Source organism: Meriones unguiculatus, chromosome 17 (assembly GCF_030254825.1).
Source record: "Meriones unguiculatus strain TT.TT164.6M chromosome 17, Bangor_MerUng_6.1, whole genome shotgun sequence".
In the NCBI taxonomy this organism is placed as follows: domain Eukaryota; kingdom Metazoa; phylum Chordata; class Mammalia; order Rodentia; family Muridae; genus Meriones; species Meriones unguiculatus.
Window position 1 is genome coordinate 49,665,731 of NC_083364.1, and position 19,358 is coordinate 49,685,088.

Below are 19,358 nucleotides of genomic sequence, written 5' to 3' on the forward strand. Positions count from 1 at the left end.
GAACACACAAACCATAATTGAAGTCCTTTTGATAAGGGAGACACAAAAGAAGCAAAGAAATCCAACTATTCTTTTTTATAACTTTAAGCATAGAGTATGTCTTTCTCCTAATTTTTCAGCCATCTTCCATAACATGTTCAAATGAGAATTCATTCCAGATTGACACTTTCCACCCTACATTGTCCTGAAAGTATTATGTCATGGGCCAAACTGAGTATTCATTTCCTGATTGGTATCATTCTGTGAGGTTGCTTATGGGAGATGTTTCATCAAGCAATCCATAGGGCTGTCCATAGATATTTAACACTCATTGCTTTGCTGTGAAAGGCGGAAAAGACAGGGGAAGTGCAGCCCCCACCTGTGGACAGCAAAGTGTGTTGATGCCTTAGTGGAAATGAACAATAAAGTTATAGTGAATTAACCCCATAATACAGCAAACAAAGGGCATAGTCTGTTTGCCTTTGCAAGTCTTTCTTCAGGATGTGGCACATAATGGGATCACTACAAGGTTGAATAGACAAAGAAAACACATGTAAAATTGCAGATGTTATTTCTAAATTGTTCATAAGTAGCAGGAAACTGCAGGATGATGTTTAACTACACTGTAGGTAGCAGGCAATTTGCATTTGTAATATCAGCATAATGAGTTTAAGATGTGCATTGATCCCATTCCATTTTATATGGAATGCAACAAAGCATGTTAATGGGTAACCTAAGAGCATATAAATCAGGGAAAATTATGAAATGTCATAAAATGCAGAGCCATCATAGTAATCGCTCTTGTTTGAAACATCCCATCCAAGGTTTTCATAGAGTCTCAGGTAATACATAGCAATGGTAATTAGAGCAAATGGAGAAATTAAGATTTTCCATTTTCACATATCCATGAGATACAATGAAAGATGACTCATTCCCTACAGTAATTTCTTCTATGATTGATAGTCTCCTAATTAAAAATAAGAAGCTATTTCATAATCATGTTAGACTTCCTGTGTTAGAAATAGCTGGTTGAATTTTGCCAGACTTCATTTTTTCTTTCTGTTTTTTTTAATCTTGTTGTTAATTAATTGAACTTTCCATAACCTCATAACTCACTCAAAGGGTCATTTTATCCCTGAGAAGTATATGGGACTATTCTTATCCATCTCAATTTTGAAAGAAATGCATTCAAGTATATCAAGTTATTCTTATTTTGTGTTTTTCTCTGTGGTTGCCAATTATTTTAGGAATGGCAGAATAACAGTCTGAGAGTTTTGAAGATGGATGCTATAACACAAATACATCAAAGTCAATATCAATCATCATATGTCAAATTCCTACTTATATGTGCAAATGTAGAAGTCAATTAATCTACTGTGAGTCTCCAGACAATAACTAAAGAAGGATGACTTATTTCATTAGTTATTAGCTTTTGTGTTGAGCTTCTACCTACCACCTTTACAAGAATAATAACGACAAAGATGAAAGTTTAAAAAATAATGGAACTTACAAAAACATGCTTGCTCTCTCAAGTAATCAGTACCTTGAAAGTGAAAATTAATGCTCTACTATTTTCTGTACTATCAGCCAATAAAATTCAGTAGTTTGATGGAGTAGAAGGATGAAGAAAAAATAGTTTGGCTGGTAGGAGAAAAAGTTGCCACAAAAGTTTGCAGAGCAATCTCCTAGACTACAGCAGAGCTTCAGACTTACTGCTTGTCTTAGATATTCAAAACAGGGGATATATGCATGACTTTTATTAAAAAGAAAATCCTTTAAATAAGTAGCTGAAGAATCATTTCATTTTAGTGATAGGAGAGAAATGAAAACAATCTACCTGACTGTCCCTCAAGAGGGCAATGAGCAGATACGTAAATATAATGGAGAAAGTGAAATGCTGTATAGAAAACTAAATTAAAACAAAGCAACTAGGATTTCACGGAGCAGCATATAGATATAAAAAATCAATACATTGAATTATTAAATGAAAGTTTAGCCTATGATAGCATGTATAAGCTTGAAAGCATTTCTGATATCTATATATATTTAAATATGTTCTTCCTATGATGAGACACTGACCTCAGAACAGTGGTTACTTCTAGAAATGGAGAGAGAAAAGACAGGTGTGGGGGGGTCTTAGTTATATCTGTAATATTGTATTTTTTTTTTGTCAAGCATGATCTGGAATAGATAGGTCCTTCTATTAGCTCCAGTTTAATCTATGTTTCTGACATTGCTTTAAGTATTTTTGTAATATTGCACAAATTATGCTGACACTATTTACACATAAAATGGTATTTGATATACCATTCCATATATTTTTTATTCATGTGTTTAACGTGTATGAGTTCATTTACATAGGAGCTCTGTAAAGGACATGCCATTTTATGCATTTTATAATTGAATAAATAGAAGCAAAAGATAGGTTTACGTATGTTGTGCTTGTATTTTCATTTTTAAATTGTGAGTCTACTCTTTTCAAATGTAATGTAATGTGATATGTCATATTTATGAATTATATATGTATGTAGGCATTGTTTGCATGTATAAATTTTTACCTAGAAACATACTTTATATACATTATAAATTAATCAAGAAAAACAGTAGGTAATGAAATAACCAAGGGTTCAGGGCAGCAAGGATTGACTTAAAAGAATTTCTAATCCTGCCTCTATCCATGCCTGTCAACTCATTTGTGGTGAGTCCAATCCTTCATGGTCTTCAGCATTGGCTTCTCTATGTTAAATGATAATTGATAAGACTTATGTACATCAAATATATTTTTTATGATGGCCTGTGTTTTGAAACATATTTAACAATTGAGAAATTATAATATATAAAATTATAATATATAGAATATATTTGATATACGTAAAATACAGAATGCTTTTTTTTTCACACAAAACTTGAGAATCCATCTTAAACTCTATTCTTGATCATTCTTCAGAGCCTGGTGATGGTGGAGCATGCCTTTAATCCCAGCTCTTTGGAGGCAGAGGCAGGTGTATCTGTGAGTTTGAACCTGGGCTACAGAGTGAGTTCTATGACATCCAAGCCTATACACACACAAACATGCACACACACACACACACACACACACACACACACCCCAAAATCCCTAAACACTTAAAGAAATGCTCAACCTCATTAGCCATCAGGGGAATGCAAATCAAAACGACCCTAAGATTTCACCTTACACTCGTCAGAATGGCTAAGATCAAAAACTCAAGAGACAACACATCCTGGACAGGTTGTGGAGAAAGGAGAACCCTCCTCCACTGCTGGTGGGAATGTAAACTTGTACAACCACTCTGGAAAGCAATCTGGCGCTTTCTCAGAAAATTCGGAATAGTGCTTCCTCAAGATCCAGCCATACCACTCCTAGGCATATATCCAAAAGATTCTCAAGTACACAATAAGGACATTTGCTCAACCATGTTTCTAGCAGCCTTATTTGTAATAGCCAGAAGCTGGAAACAGCCCAGATGCCCCTCAGTGAAGGAATGGATGCACAAATGTGGTATATCTACACAAACAAATATTACTCAGCAATAAAAAACAAGGAAATCATGAAATTTGCAGGTAAATGGTGGGATCTGGAAAAGATCATCCTGAGTGAGCTATTCCAGAAGCAGAAAGATGCACATAGTATATACTCACTCATATAGACATATAATATAGGATAAACCTACTAAAATCTGTACACCTAAAGAAACTAATCAAGAGGGAGGACTCTTGCTAAAATGCTCAATTCCTATCCAGAAAGGCAAAGAGGCTGGATATCAGAAGAAGGAGAAAAGAGGGAACAAGTCAGGAGCCTGACACAGAGGACCTCTGAAAATCTCTGCCCTGCAGACTATCAATGCAGATGCTGAGACTTATGCGAAACTTTTGGGCAGAGTGCAGGGAGTCTTAGGAAAGAAGTGGGAAACAGTAAGATCTAGAGAGGACAGGAACTCCACAAGGACAGCAACAGAACCAAAAAATCTGAGCACAGGGGTCTTTCCTTAGAGTGCTATTCCAACCAAGGACAATGCATTGGAGATAACCTAAGACCCCTGCACAGATGTAGCCCATGGCAGTTCAGTATCCCAGTGGGTTCCATTGTAATAGGAACAGGGACTGTCTCTGACATGAACTGATTGGCCTGCTCTTTAATTACCTCCCCCAAGGGGGAAGCAGCATTACCAGGCCACAGAAGAAGACAAGGCAGCCACTCCTGATAAGACCTAATTGACTAGGATCAGAAGGAAGGAGAGTCCTCCCCTATCAGTGGACTCGGGGAGGGGCATGCATGCAGAAGGTGGAGGAAGGAAGTGATTGGGACGGGAGGAGGGAGAGAACCACAGGGGGGATACAAAGTGAATAAAGTGTAATTAATAAAGAAAAAAAGAAAAAGAAATAAACAAAAATTATTCTTCAAATATATCACTTTGAACACCAATTTCGATTACCACATTAGCCCGTAAAGCAAACATATTTTTTTCAACAAACAGTGCTCCTGTGGATGTTGTAGCAAGTCCTACAGCATTGGACTAACTTCAGGATTATGTTCTCTGACTTCTGCTTCCCTGTAATTTAACCAGAGCCACAAATGCTGCCCTGGATTGAAGATATATCTCCCTTTGAACACATATTAAACATGGCACTCAGGATACATATCACATGGTATTGATCCCTTGCCTGTGAATGGAATCCAGAATTTACCAGTAGTCAGTTTTTGCTGTTTGTAAATTGAAGCTGCAGTCTCCTGGAATTGCAAGGCAATTAAAAAAAAAAAAGTGCTAGTGAGTTCAATGAATACTATATTTGGGTTCCAGAAAGGAAACAGTGGATGCTGTATGTGGCAATCCACCTGAATCCAGAATGGCCACATCCTGTCACACAGTGTGGGAGTAACTCAGTTAACTAACATTTGAGTAACTGCCTGGTTTGTCCCCATTCTATTATTTGCTTTTTATTTTGTTTTCTTTTATTTTTGCTACAAGATAATTTGAAATTTTACTTTAACTTTTGTATAGTTTGTCTTTTGTCCATTTTTTCTCATTTCCTGCACCTTCAGTGAGATTATAAAAAGCTAAGGAAAATAATTCTTTGGTTTTCATCTTGAGCTTTCAGTGTCCTACGATAGTTTTCTACATGGTATGGTCCAAAATTGGAGTGATTTCTTTGTACTTTATAGACTTGCAGAACTTACTCCTTCTCTGAAATAAGCTTAGACTGTTTCTGTTTCCCACTGTTAGTGTGACTCTGATAATGCCAAAGGAAATCCTCTTTTCTCACAAGACCCCCTCCTGCCCCCATCCCAACATGGCTGCAGTCCTGCTTCTAAGGTTCCCAAGGAAGAGGAACTCACAGGCAGAGTGTGCTGATCTTGCTTCCAAAGCCAACTGCTTCCAAAGCCAAGAGTGGACCAAAGGAGGCTCAACAGGCTACTTCTGACAGCCAGCCTTCTATGTTTTGATCTACTATTTCTTTATTGCTTTGTGACTGTGATTGGAGGAAATGCAGGCTAGGCATCTCATCATCCGTAGGGGCCATCAAAATTTCATCTGTCACCACCAGGTTTACTCTCCAGTTTTCTTTTTCTCTTTCTTTCTTTCATTTTTTTTTTAATCACACCAACTCTATTAAAGGAGAAATTCCAGCTTGATTTCTAAGAAGAGCTAATTTCTGCAAGTCTACACAGTGCAAAGAAAGAGCTTTAAAATGTGAAAGATGGAGTTGCTGCCGTTTTTACTGCTCGGACTAGGAGGGAACAAGAAGCAGAAAGAGCTGGAGACGCTATTTGCTTCCATCTGTTGGTTGTGCAGACCCTTTTGGAGCTGCTGTCGTTGTGGGTGATCAGGAGAATCTGTTGTACCAGGCTAAGCTGGCAGAGCTGGCCAAGCAGAATGCCGAAATGGTGCAATCAATGAAGAAAGTAGCGGGGATGGGCTCGTAGCTGACAGTTGAAGAACAAAACCTTTTATCTGTTGCATATAAAAATGTGATTGGAGCCAGAAGAGCATCCTGGAGAATAGTCAGCACGTTGGATAGGAGGAAGAAAACATGGGAGGAAAGGACAAACTAAAGATCGTTCGGGAGTGCAGGCCATTGGTTGAAACTGAGCTCAAATTACATTTTGGATGTACTGGACAAACACTTTATTTCAGTAGCTGACTAACACTGGTTAGTGTTTCCTATTCTATAATGAAAGGGCACTACCACAGGTATCTGGCTAAGTTTGCCATAGGAAATGACAGGAAGGAGGCAGCAGAAAACAGCCTCATGGCAGAACTTCCTCCAACGCACCCCATTCGTTTAGGTCTTACTCTCAACTTTTCCATATTCTGCTACGAAATTCTTAATTCCCCTGACCGTGCCTGAAGGTCGGCAAAAAACAAAACAAAACAAAACAAAACAAACAAACAAAAAAAAAAAACAGCTTTTGATGACGCAATCACAGAACTGGATACTCTGAGTGAAGAAAGCTATAAGGACTCTATGCTCATGAAGCAGCTGCTCTGTGATAACCTGACGCTGTGGACCTCAGACATGCAAAGCGATGCTGAAGAGGAGAATAAAGAAGCCCTGCAGGATGTGGAAGATGAAAACCAGCGAGACATCATAAAAGCCAATACGAGAAACCATCTCTGACCACTCCACCTTCCCCACCCCTCCCCTCGGAAATTGCCCATTGTCACTGAGAACCAATCAAATTTGACTTTCACTTTTGGTCTCAGAATGTAGGGTCATACCCTGTTGTCTTTCTTTCTTTTTATTCCCCAACCCCACCCCGTTATAAAGAAAGATAAACAGGCTTTCAGAAGTTCATAAAGCAAGAGTGAATTTCTGGGGATTTTACTGGTCTCAGCTTTTAGGTTCTTTCTGACATTAACAGGACTGTATTGAAGGTTTTTCAGCATTAGTTTTTGTCTCTGGCGACATGTGGCAAGATCATCATTAAATGGAAATGACATTTGAAAGCCATTAGACTTCTAAGCGATGCATCTAAGAAAGATTAATCACACAATAGAGGCATATGTGCTGTCATTTTTCCTTTTATTAATCGTTTAAATTGAATTTTCTACCAGTGTTTAAACTTAATTGGGTGTTAGCTTGAGGTGTTTGGAGGAGTTTGTTGTAATGATTTTGCTGTAAAATGTGTTTGGAATTCTGCCGAAGTGTTGTGGAAAAGCGTGATTCTGGTAACAGTTCAACTACCTATGGCTGCTCATTCTTGGCGACTTCTCTCCCTCTGAAGCAGATTAGCATTGAAAGGGGTATGGAAGCCTACCTGGGCATTGAACTCTGTTCCTCCTCTGCTCCCCGCCTCCCTCCTCCCAGCCTCCCCTTTTGCTCACTCAACCTCTTTTGTTCGGTATGTGTAACTTGAAGCTAATTTGTACTACTGGATATTTGACTGGAGCCACAGATACAGATCTGTATTGTTCTCACTGAAGCCCAGCAAGGAATGAACATTAAACTTAAATAAAACAAACCTAAATTAAAAAAAAAAAAATGTAAAGCGCATTATGTGTACCTTGGGGCTGTTTGGGATGGTTTCCTTCCTTGAAAAGGCAGAAGCTTCCTTCGAAGTGTTCCTGAAGGGACAATTAGATGCGCTGGATGCAGGAAGAGGTGACCACATATAAACTGGAGATTTTTAGTTTGGAAAGAACCAAGAAGCTGCATGTGTGCTCATCAGGTGGGGCTTAGAAGGATCCTGCCTTAGCCAATTGCAACTGGCTTTGGTTTTGCTTTTTTCAAGGCCCTATCCTTCCTCTTAACTAGCCTAGCAATCTCATCGCCCAGCTGCAAACCCTCTTACTTCCATTCCCCAGTATTCCTGTTATTTTAACTCTAACAATGGTTACACTACATGATCTCATGAGAATGTATCACTGCAGCACCTTCATAGTAAATCAACTATCAACAGATGTGAATAAAGTCAAAGCTATCATAGAAAAAGTAATTAAGGCCAGAAGTAAATCTGGGATGGAAACTTAAGCAGCAAAGATTGGATTTAGCCAGAGTTCATGAAGGGCAATTTAGACATGAATTCCTTGGATGACTTACTCAACACAAAAATACCTTGTTCTTTCTGGATGCTGTGGTTCCCAGAGGGAAAGTTCAGGCTCAGTCCAAGCAGGGAATCAAGCGTGGAGGAAGATGTGTTAAGTAGAGAGAGAGAGAAAAAAAAAAAAAAACAGTAAATTATGTGTTTTTCATTATTAATCAAATTTGTTTTTAAATAATTTTGCACATGTATGGAATCCTGTACCAATCACTCACACCTCCTCCTCCCTACCACCCCTTTCAACACCACCCCCTCTCCACAGATGCAAACCATGACATTTTTGATGACTAACACATGACCTCTTACCAAATATACACAACTTCTCACCAAATTCGCATATGGCTTATATTCTAAGCTGTCCTCAGGAAGATGTTTTCCAACTTCAAATGCACTATAGCATATTCTGGACCTTGATTAGGTTTTGAATTTTTTTACCATTGATATTCTAAACAACAGATCTTGACTGTTTAGCTCTTTCTTTGTGTTCTTTAGTTGGGGGGTGTTACGCATTTTCACCAGCATCACTCTGGGAATTGACAAAGATGGTGAGATAGATAGATGTCTGGATGGCTGGTCCAATGGATGAAAAATATTGCATTGCAGATAGATTTCTGCTTCATAGAGTCTGCTTGAGATTTACTAAATTGGAAGCCTTAAGAATAGTGGACTTGGGGAGGGGCATGCATGGAGAAGGGAGAGGAAGGGAGGAGTTGGGAAGGGAGGAGGGAGGGAACTAGAGGGGAATACAAAATAAATAAAGTGTAATTAAAAATAAAATTAAAATTAAAAAAAGAATAGCTCTCTGACCCCTGCACAAATGTAGCCCATGGCAGTTCAGTGTCCAAGTGGGTTCCATAGTAATGGGAACAGAGACTGCTTCTGACATGAACTAATCGGCCTGCTCTTTGATCACCTCCCCCTGAGGGGAGGGGGGAGCAGCCTTACCAGGCCACAAAGGAAGACAATGCAGCCACTCCTGATGAGACCTAACAGACTAGGATCAGAAGGAAGAAAAAGAAACCCTCCCCTACCAGTGGACTTGGGGAGGAGCATGTGGAGAGAAGGGGGAAGAAGGGAGGGCTTGGAGGGGAGGAGGGAGGGAACTAGAGGGGGGATACAAAGTAAATAAAGTAATTAAAAAGTAAATTAAATTAAAATAAAATAAAAGAATAGCTCTCTGGAGCAACATGTATAGAGGCTCCCAGGTGACTGACTTTGGCATGTTGGAAACACTTGGCTTAAAGCGGATACTGGTGGGAGGTGTTTCACATTACACACAAACTGAAAAATAGGGTCTATGCCTTCAGAACAGATTTTCTCCTCTCTCTATGCAGTCAGTACAAAGTCTCAGGCAATGCACTGAAACAGACTGCTTCCGAAAGCCTTCTGTTGGAAGGCAGGGTCAGGTGAACAGAAAGACACGAAGGCTCAGAGAATGAAAGGGCTTCAGTTTTACTGAAGACAGTTATTTGCTATACCCCTGCACCTTAACCCATGACAGTCTCCTTTTTGCTTCTGGCCTCAAAAATAAGACATCTCTTGCCATTGGCGTATCTGTCATGTGTTTCTGGGAGTTTCATTTTGTTATTCTACTTTCCACAAGATATGCTCCTGATAGAAACCACACACCACAGGTAACACAATGCCAATTCCTCACATATTACCCCCATCTCCTTACCTCTTAAGGAGTTTGTTGTTTGTTTGTTTTGTTTCTTTGATATAGAATTTTTCTGTGTAGCCCTGGCTGTTCCAGAACTTGCTCTGTAGATCAGGCTGGCCTCAAACTCAGAGAAGTGCTTGCCTTTGCCTGCAGAGTGCTGGGATTAAAGTTGTGTGCCACCACTGCCCAACTGAGAATGTTAAGGATGTAGTTATACAAAGATGCCACCTAGATCCTTAAGCTCAGATATTACAAGGACTGGCCACACATTTCCACTTCCTGAACTATGCTAGTGGTATGGTGTCATAGACAGTATTTCCTATCAGACAGAGACTACAAAATTTAAATTTTGTTCATTGATTTCTAATTGCATGACACATTCGTGGATCTTTCTGACCTTCAAGAAAAGTGAATCTAGTTCTGACTTCATAAAGCTATTGTTAGAATCAAATGAGAAATAATGTAAATGAAGATGCAGGTAAAACTAAATAACAATAAACATTTTCTCTCCTACCTAGCTTTGTAGATATCAGGGTAAATTTGCTTTTACTTTTTTTGTTTGTTTGTGCATGAGTATCCTAGGAATAGAATTTGCGTCTATAATCAAGGATACTAGAAAACTCTTTCTAGAAGCCTTAATTCAATAATTTTACACATAGCTTTTTTTTTTTTTGCCTGAGCTTTTCCAGGTCTTCCTGAACTTTGAAATGATTCTTCATTTATATCTCTGCAATGGTTAATATCAATTGCCAACATGATGAGATCTAAAGTGACATGAAAGAATGGCCTCTGACTATTGCTGTATGGGTTTGTTTTGATTAGACTAACTGAGGATAGAAGAGTCTACTGTTAGTGACACCATTCCTTAAGAAAGGACCTCATTTGTGTTTAAACACATTAACAAAAGGAGATGAGGGAGGGAGGGTGGGATTGGGAGGGAATAAGGGAGCAGGATACAGCTGGGATACAGAATTAATAAAATGTAACTAATAATAAAAAATAAAATAAATTTAAAAAAAAACCATTAACAAAAAGAGGAATGAAGTTGAAAGCAGCTATTAGTCATTCTCCTATTTGACTATGGATTCAGTGTGACCATCTGCCTCAAAGTTCTGCAGCTGCAACTTCTCAACAACAATTTGCCAGCCAGAATAAAGCCCTTCCGGCCTTAGTGGCTTTTGTTGGTGTGTTTTATTACTACAATAAAAAGATAACTAATAACTAAGATAGTGCCATGTATATATCATATTGATTCCTTCCCCAAAACTGGAAATCCTCACCAGTAAGTCACCATGATTCTGCCTCTAAATAGTTAGTTGTTACAAACATTATCTTTATCAATATATAGTGTATAAAGCATATGTGAGAACCACTTTGAAAAATTCATGAACTATTTTCTTAAGCTATGAAACTCTCTATAAATTAAAAGTATTAATGATATTAGCAGCACCCTGTACATTTCTGTTTTCTTTGTATTTCAGAATCTCTCCTCCTGATTTGTTATGATAAAAATTATCATAATGATAACAACATTAATCACAATTATATCGCAATCTTATCACAGTGCTCACAGCTGAGCAAGTTAATTGAAAACTAGAAAAAAATCTAATTGCAATTGTTCACAGTTTTTCTTGGGCAGCACTCTTATGAATTTAGGCCTATAATTTGTTAATGGTTGAAGGAATCCTTAATGACTTCTAATTCAACCTTTTTGTGTTTAGATGAAATGACTGAGTCCTGGTGAGAGAAAGTGACTGCCCATAGCCGTGTGACTAGTTGATTGAAAGTTAGGAAAAAAAAAAAGAATTTAATTAAGCTTTTATTCCTGTACTCTTTGATGGGTTACAATAATTAGTTTAAGTAACATTTCCTTTAATTTTTTAAAAAGGAAACGATGTTTAAGGAATTTTTACTTAATATATTTGATATGGTGGGTAATACGGAACTGTAGTGTCACGTTGTGAAGGTATTTCTTCCAGTAGCATTCTTTCCTGCAGTTTAAGAGGAAAGGTCTAGAAATCTTCAATTGTGCAGCATACCTCCTTCCGCACACAGCAAGGTTATTTTACAACCTTGTGCCTTTCGTGAGGATGCTTTGGTAATGAAGCCCCTATGGAAGAAAGTTTAATTAGGAGGTCACATTAGGAGGAACAGAAGAAAAATTACAGGTTGGCTGTATGGGAGATGGTTTGAGAAGCTGAGGCCATTGTAACTATTCTCTCTTTATGCTTGTTTTGTTTTAGCCCAGAGAAGAGACCATCTTTAACTTTGCTCTATGAATATCTGGACAAAATGAAGTAGCCAAATATGAGGTCCCAGGTGACCTCTCCGTTCAAGCATGCAAATTTGTTGGGTGTTCTGTAGGCCTCATGTATTCTAATTGGCCTCTCCTTTAGCTTGGGGAAATTTTCTTCAATGATTTTGTTGAAAATATTTTCTGGGCCTTGGAGAAGGGAGTCTTCTTTTTCCCCTATTCCTATTATTCTTAGGTTTTGTCTTTTTATGTTGTCTTGAATTTCTTGGAAGGTCTGTGTCAGGAATTTTTTTAGATTTAACAATTTCTTTGACTGATACATCAATTTCTTTCATTGTATCTTCCACATCTGAGATTCTTTCTTCCATCTCTTGTAGTCTATTGGTTATGCTTACCTCTGTAGTTCCTGTTTTCTTCCCTAGGTTCTTTCTCTCCACAATTTCCTCCATTTGTGTTTTCTTTAATTTTTCCAGTTCTATTTTCAGATCTTGAACTGTTTTGTTGATTTCCTTCACCTGTCTGACTGTATTTTCCTTTAATTCCTTCAGCTGTTTCTTTGAACATTCCTCTGTTTCTTTTATTTCTTTCAGTGATTTAAGTATTTCCTCTCTAAAGGCCACAAACTGTTTGGCTGCAACTTCCTGTTTTTCTTTACAGATGGCCATAATCTGTTTGTTTTTATCTTCTTCTAGGTTTTTATGCATTTTATTTGTTTCCTCTGTTATCCTCTTCATGAGCATAGATGTTAGGTCATGTTCTTAAATTTCAATTATGCTGAGGTTTCCAAGGCTACTTGCCCCTGCATAACTGGGTTCTGGAGATGCCATATTGCTCTGTCTTTTGTTGGTTGAGCTTTTACACTGGCCTCTACCCATTGGGCTATCTTAGGTGTTGGGAGTCAGTTTCTGGTGGTTCCTGGAATCCGGTGGTGGAGAGAATCCCCTTGCTCGGAAGATGTTTTTTCCTGAAGGAACCCTCCTCAGCTTTTTAGTTATGGTCACTATATGGCTGGTGTTTTTCAGGAGTTGCCACAGCTCACCTCAGGCATAGAGACCTGGGTGGTAACTGTGGTCCTGATTAGTCAAGAGGGCTCTCCTCTCACCTGGGGAAGTCCTGGAGACAGCTGCCTTGCTTCTGGGTTTCTTACTGTAAATTTGGTGTGCTGCTGCTGTCACCTGGGTGCCCCGTGGTTTGGTCAGTTTTGTTAGGGATAACTGTTTACCCCTTGGAGTAGTATCTGGGGGTTGATCTCAGGGATCCCAGGCTTCTGTAGCTCTGAGTTTAGGGCTCTGTGCCCCAGTACCCAAGAGGTAATCTGTGGTTGGTGAGTACCACTCTCCTGGTAAGAGCAGGCTAGCTGGTGCACAGCAGCTCCCTGGGTTGGGCCCGTTAAGGGACCTTTTCTGGAGATATACTGGGTGACCTAAATCTGCCCCCTTTGCTTTGTTCCCTGTGAGGATTTCTCTCAACAGGGACTCCATATCTCTGGTGCCCTGGGGCACACAGTTTTGTTTGTGCCAAATAGTTGATGCAGGCAGGTCTCTGGGCTGGAGGCACGCTTGCCCACCGGTCTGTGGAACCTTTTCCAGGGATATACTGGATGACCATTTCCTTCCTTCCCTGTGGGATTTACTCCTGACAGTGGCTCCCAGTCTCTGTTGCCCTGGGGCGCACAGCTCTGTCTGTGCTGGAGAGCTGGGCTTGCAGCAAGTCTCTGTACTCACTGCTGGAGCCCAGTTCAGTGCTAGCAGCATGCACCCACCATTCTACGAGACCTTTTCCAGGAAGAGATGGGTGACCCTAAGTCAGTCCTATTTCCTTTCTTCCCTGTGGGTTTTTCTTGTGACTGGGACTCCCAATCTCTGGTGTTTTTGTGCCCAGTGTTCAGTCTAGGGAGATGATCAGGACACACAGGCTTGTGGCTCTGGTCTGGCTACCTAGTGCCTGCAAGACCCAGGATCTCTTCCGGGTTCTGGCTGGGTGACCTGAGAGTTGACCTGACTGATTCCCATGCTGTGGGGGTTTCCTCTAACCTGGGAAACACTACCACTGTTGTTTTAGGGCCCAAAGTTCAGTCTCTTGGTTGCTGTACAGAAAATGTTGTCCTGTTCCTCAGAGGCAGTGTTCTTCTGGTGCCGCCATCTTGTCCCTCCTCTGCTGTTTAACTTCTTAAGTTTCTTTATATATTCTGGATATTAGCCCTCTGTTAGATGTAGGGTTGGTGAAGATCCTCTCCCAGTCTGTAGGCTGTTGTTTTGTTCCGATGACAATGTCTTTTGCTTTACAGAAGCTTTTCAGTTTCATGAGGTCCCATTTATTCATTGTTGATCTTAGAGCCTGTGCTGTTGGTGCACTATTCAGGAAGTTGTCTGCTGTGCCAATGAGTTCAAGGCTCTTCCCCACTTTTTCTTCTAACAGGGTTAGTGTGTCTGGTTTTATATTGAGTCTTTTTTCCACTTGGACTTTAGTTTTGTGCAGGGTGATAAATATGGATCTATTTGCATTTTTCTACATGTAGACATCCAGTTAGACCAGCACCATTGGTTGAAGATGCTATTTTTTTTCCCTTGTGTGGTTTTGGCATCTTTGTCAAAAATCAGGTGTCCATAAGTGTGTGGGTTTATTTCTGAGTTTTCAGTTCAATTCCATTGATCCACCATTCTGTTTCTATGCCAGTACCATGCAGTTTTTATTATTGTTACTCTATAATTCAGCTTGAGATCATGGATGGAGATACCTCCAGAAGATCTTTGATTGTAGATCTTTTATTGTTTTAGCTATTCTGGGTTTCTTGTTATTACATATGAAATTGAGAATTTTTCTTTCAATGTCTGTAAAGAATATGCTTCGACTCATAGCCAAACTTTGGGCAAAGTGCAGGGAATCTTATGAAAGAAGGGGAAGATAGAAAGACATGGAGGCGACAGTAGCTTCACAAGGAGAGCAACAGAACCAGAAAATCTGGGCACAAGGGTCTTTTGTGTAACTGATAACTCCAAACAAAGACCATGCATGGAGATGACCTAGAACCCCTGCATAAATGTATCCCATGGCAGCTCAGTGTCTAAGTGGGTTTCCCAGTAATAGGAACAGGTACTGTCTCTGACATGAGCTCATGTGCTGGCTCTTTGATCACCTCCACCTGAGGGGAGAGCAGCCTTGCCAGTCCACAGAGGAAGACAATACAGCCAGTCCTGATGAGATCTGATAGACTGGAGTCAGATGGAAGGGGAGGAGTACCTCCCTCATCATTGGACTGGGGGAAGGCATAGGAGAAGAAGAGGGTGGGAGTGCAGGATTGGGAGGGGATGTGGTTGGGGAGGGGGGCTACATCTGGGATACAAAGTGAATAAACTGTAATTAATAAAAAAATAAACATTAAAAATAACAAAAAAATGAAATAAAAGACTTTGACCATACTGTTGTGTTTGCTGCTGGTTTTATATACTACACTAGGTGGTCTAGAATGGAATTTTTGCACAAATTCTCCTGTCTTTGCCTCCTGTTTTGCCATGGGCACTGGGATTGCATGTAACAAACGCTCATTGTCATGTCACACTTTACATGGGTTCTGGTGAATCCTACTCAGGGTCCTCGTACCTATATAGCGAAGACTGCATGCTTTGAGACATCTTCTCAGCCAATCAAGGACTTTTTAAAGTTGGAATAAGTGACTGAATATGAATATGTTACAGAAATGCAAAAAAAAAAAATCCATGTAAGTTCTGTGAGAAGAAAAGAAAAAAAAATCCTTGGAAACTGAAGATCAGATTTTTTTTTCTCCTTAATGAATGATATTAAGTTAGACTTTCATGCTGAAGATGGAAAAGATTTGCTGATAAAAAATAAATCTATGGGTTAGAGGGGAGAATATTTCAACTATAGAAAGAGGAATCTGTTTTATTCATTACTGTATTATTTTATCTTATTGTGATGTACAATGTGGGCTCTGAACTTGTTGGACATTACCATCATGAACAGCAAAGCTAAGGGAGATGAGGTCATTTGAGCAGTATTTATTAGAGGAACAAAGAAAACAAAAAAATTATTAAATGTCTTTTATGTGCTAAAAATGTACATGCTTTGCAGGGAAACACATGTATTCAACAGTAAAGCTAACTGCAGTCAATGGCTTTATCCTGCTGAGGGATAGCACAAAGGATATCAAGGGGAAAATAGCTTCAATTCAAAACAAGGAAATCATGAAATTTGCAGGCAAATGCTGGGAGCTAGAAAAGATCAGCCTGAGTGAGGTATCCCAGAAGCAGAAAGACACACATGGCATATACTCACCTATAAGTGGATATTAGACCTATAACATAAGATAAACATACTAAAAGCTGTATACCTAAAGAAGATAAGCAAGAAGGAGGACCCTGGGTAAGATGATCAATCTTCATTCAGAAAGGCAAACCGGATAGACATCGGAAGAGGGAGAGAACAGGGAACAGGACAGGAGCCTACACAGAGGACCTCTGAAAGACTCTACCCAGCAGGGTATCAAAGCAGATGTTGAGACTCATAGCCAAACTTTGGGCAGAGTGCAGGGAATCTTATGAAAGAAGGGGAGGATAGAAAGACCTGGAGGGGACAGGAGCTTCACAAGGAGAGCAACAGAACCAAAATATGTGTGCACAGGGGTCTTTTCTGAGACTGATACTCCAACCAAGAACCATGTATGGAGATAACCTAGAACCCCTGCACAGATGTAGCCCATGATAGTTTAGTATCCAAGTGGGCTCACTAGTAAGGGGAACATGGACTGTCTCTGACATACACTCAGTGTCTGGCTCTTTGATCACCTCCCCGTGAGAGGGGAGCAGCCTTATCAGGCCATAGAAGAGGACAATGCAGCCAGTCCTGATGAGACCTGATAGTCTAGGGTCAGATGTAAGGGAGGAGGTCCTCCCCTATCAGTGGTCTTAAAAAAATAATTTTTTTTAAAAAAAGTTACAAATAAAAAAATGAAAAAAATAAAATCTGTGAGAGAAAAGCTTGAGCAACTTCATTTGAATTTCAAAGAAGAGTGTGCTCTCAGGTCCCTATATTTCTTAAATTTAAGACATAGGACTGTGAAGCAGGCTTTGAGTTGTAACTCCCAGGCTCAGGTTAGCATTCTTTCCATTGTTCAGAGAGAGCAGGACAGAAAGAAAGGACCTGCAGGTTCTGGGGATTTGGGAGACACTAGTGGGTGAGTGGAGAGAAGTGTTCTAACTCTGTTAACCTGATACAGCAGAGAAGCTCATGGAGGAACACTGCAGTGAGGAAGGGGTGGTGGTGAGGTCAGCCTACTCTAAGGTAAGCTAACGGTCGATCTTTATTTTATATTTCTTTTTTTCTCGGGAAGAATAAACCAGACTGAAAGTCAATTTGCTGTTGGTATTATTATATACCATTAACTCTAAATAATTTTCATACCAAACTCTTTTCCTCTCTGCTGGGACTCAACAGTCCCAGGGTAGATGTGACCTGAAGACATTAATTTGGGAAAGACAAGCAGTCTAATTGTCTGCCAGCAAGAAAAAGCTCAAGTGCGGCATGAAATCAATATAAAGCTGGGCAACCGGGATCCTAGAGAAAGTCTGGGAAAACGTGCATTCCACCAGTGCCAGACAGCCTTCCTGCTAAGTGTTTCAATCGTTTTATTTGAGATTCACTCTACCCGTGTGACCACATATCCACTCTACTTTATTATCTGCCTTCTACACTGGCCTACTCAGGGGCATCCCACGGGAAAAGCCTGTCATGGTTGGTCCTTCGCTGTCCTTCAAACTTCAAATCATCTGCGTTTCCATTTCTTTTAGATCCCGTCTGTGCTGCCAGGTAACTTCAACTATGCCCCCAGGTTGGAAGACTGGTTTAAAAACACGACACCAAGCAAAGCGAGACCTATTTCCTATCTTGTTTGCTGTTGGATTCCCAGATGTATCAACAATTCTTTGCATACTGGAGGTTTAATCAGCATTTTCTTTAATTAAATGGAAATTATCAAAATGAAAGAAATATGTACAAAGCATCTCTGAGCTTTGAAAACTATCATAGACCCTAGACTAAACTACTTTGCTACAGGACCAAATTTGTAGGACTAACATGTAATTTAGGGTTTTATAATTTAGCACAATTCCTTATTTGCTATAGTATTTCTTGCTCAGAAACAAAATATCTTGAATCTAAGATGCTTAGGAAATAGACATAGTTATCACAGTGTCTGGAGGTCAGGAATTCAAGTATGATTTTGCTGAAGGCCTCTGGCTCAATGTCTTTCACAAGATTGCAGTTTTCTCGAAGTATAACCAGGGGAAGAACTGCTTTGAGGTCATTTCCATTATGATTGTTGACAAGCATTCAGCTCTACTTTGAGTATAGGACTGATGTCTTCATCTCATCCCTGAGTGGGACCAGGTTTTTATTCAAGTGTTTACCATGTGGACCTCTTTAAAGTGTATTAAAAATCAAGTGACTGAGATCCTGAGAGAAGATTAACAGAAAGGGCAGAAATGAGAAAGGTGGGCATCACAGTCCCTTAGTACCTGAATCTTAAAAGTGACCTCTTGTCTCATCTGCTGCATGATTGTTACTAGACACGTTTCAGTAAACCCAGTACAAGAATAAAGGATTTCTCAAGAGCATAATGCAGAAGACAGGTTATTGCAGGTCCATTTTAAGAACTGTCTCTTATACCTGCCTTACCTGAAAAGATAAAATGAATGATTGAGTAAGAAAGTAAGAACATGTTTTAATAAGAAGTTTAAGATAATGCATCTTCTATTTTATTTCCAGACACAACTGTATCTACGTGATGGAAAGATAAGTGATAGGACTGTAGGATGACAGTGTTTACCTTCCAGGAGTCTGTGGTTTCATTCAGGAACAAGACTTTTTGAATATAGTTAGTACTATGAAAGCTACAGGAGCTGTGGGAACAGAACAAAATGTTTAAAATAACGAAAATTGTAACCTTCACAAAGGAGGTCAAACCTGTCCTCCCTTGTTGATGGAAAGGGAAAAGGGGAGAGCAAATAAAGGCAGGAAGAAACACCTTTCACCATGTGCTTTTGAGAGCCTTGCAAGGATTGTCGGCATGCTGAATGACTGCACTAAGTCTTTGCTCCAGAGGGAGTGGTGAGAAAGGAGGAGGCAGAAGCTATTCAGAGAAAGGCACATTATGTCATGCTGAGAACTTTGAGCTGTATGCATTGAGTGAGGTGGAAACACGGAAGGGTATAACTAGATATTTACAGAATAAATAATATCTTAACCAAGCTCAGTATGCATTTCCTGGCCAATAAATAGGCTCAAAAATAAGAATATTCTCATCTCTTGTAAAGACTTTGCTGTGAGTAGAACTGGATCATAGTCTAGGTGAAAAGTTCTCTTTGAGTTCTTTTACTTCAAATCAAATT

At 39.6% G+C, this 19,358-nt stretch overlaps 1 pseudogene; it reads left to right on the forward strand.

Annotated features, from left to right (window-relative positions):
• LOC110543969 (14-3-3 protein epsilon-like) overlaps positions 1 to 6,618 on the forward strand; it is a 45,893-nt pseudogene extending 39,275 nt beyond the window's left edge.
• Positions 6,619 to 19,358: the final 12,740 nt, after the last annotated feature.